Consider the following 1340-nt stretch of genomic DNA (forward strand, 5'->3'; position numbering starts at 1 on the left):
GGATTCGCCTAAGTGCAGGAGAATGGAAAACCACCCGTCACAGTGCAGAGCTGTCGGGCCAAGACCCACTCTGCGACCACCGACCTTCTGGAGGAGGAGGGCGAGCTTTACATAGACGTGAGTACGTGGGATGAGGTTGGCTACAGGTATTACAGCTATTATTTTGGTAACTTCGAACTGCGGCCGTAGCCTTTCAAAGGATACTCGTGTTGCTAACCAAGCGATGCCACTATGTTAAATATTTTTCCTTGTCTTTTGGTAGCCAGCAACATATTTCACTTTTTTCAATATTAATTATGAATTCAAAGCCCTCGATCCGACCGGGAATCAAACCCTGCCCCCCCCCCCCCCCCCGAACGGAAGACCATAACGCCGACCACTATACAATGAGCCGGACAACAGTACGTTATCTTTAAAACAGTGGACCCCCAGACGTTATATCCACGCGCCGCCACTGAGTTCGTTAGGAACGGTTTTTCTGCTAAGAACGAGCGCACATGGCTCGGCCTTGTACATCTCGTAAGCAACGCCTCTGCAATGCAGCCACGAGCATCACATGTTTACCGTCTTAGTAACAGATAGCAGCACAAATATGAAATACAACGCTATCTGTTGAACGGGATCAAAAACAGTCTCGATCATAAATATTCGTGTTACACATTTATATTCAAAGTAAGACTTTTTGTGGCACAACAATAAATTTTCTGTACGTTTGTTTGAAGAAATATATTATTTTTTATGTCGTAATGTTTCAATTGAAATTATTCTATGAAATATTTTGCACCAAAGATATTAAAATATATATCTACTCATAGTTGCCTAAAAATTAAGAATATTGAAATACCCCTACAAGACCAGTTTCGGTACTCTGGTCTCCCTTCAAATCGCATAAATCTTTCGCCTTTTACTAAAGATTTCCGTGGAGGGGGACACTTGATGAGTCTAAAACTAATTTTTGTGACGGCTTAACCATAGGGTTAAGCCAAATAATGCAATTAAAAGTAAAAATACTTCGAAGGTAGGAGCGAAGAACGTTGTTCTTGCTCTGAAAAAATATTGCTGCTGTAGGTTTGGTTACCTTCATACCTTGAAATTCCTTGATTCAAATAGCAGTCCTAGATTTAGAAAGTGGCGAAATTAGAAAATATCCATAAAACCACGTGCTGCTTTATGTCGGTGTTCTGCTGTTGTTACTGGGTCAAATTGAAAAATTAATTTGAAGAGTATGTTTGTAAAATACCCAACAAGAAAACAATGAAAGTTTGCAAAATAAGGCTAATTAGAATTGGAAGTTTCGTGCTTTGTTTTAATTTTGAAGGAACTTTAAGCAATATGGTATA

General features: G+C 39.9%; 1 non-coding gene across 1 annotated transcript; it reads left to right on the forward strand.

Moving 5' to 3' along the window:
- Nucleotides 1–863: 863 nt before the first annotated feature.
- LOC136882495 (U5 spliceosomal RNA) lies at nt 864–981 on the forward strand. The gene has a single exon (XR_010861197.2). It is a non-coding gene; the product is annotated as a U5 spliceosomal RNA (small nuclear RNA).
- Nucleotides 982–1340: the final 359 nt, after the last annotated feature.

This window comes from Anabrus simplex, chromosome 10, assembly GCF_040414725.1.
Source record: "Anabrus simplex isolate iqAnaSimp1 chromosome 10, ASM4041472v1, whole genome shotgun sequence".
Lineage (NCBI taxonomy): Eukaryota > Metazoa > Arthropoda > Insecta > Orthoptera > Tettigoniidae > Anabrus > Anabrus simplex.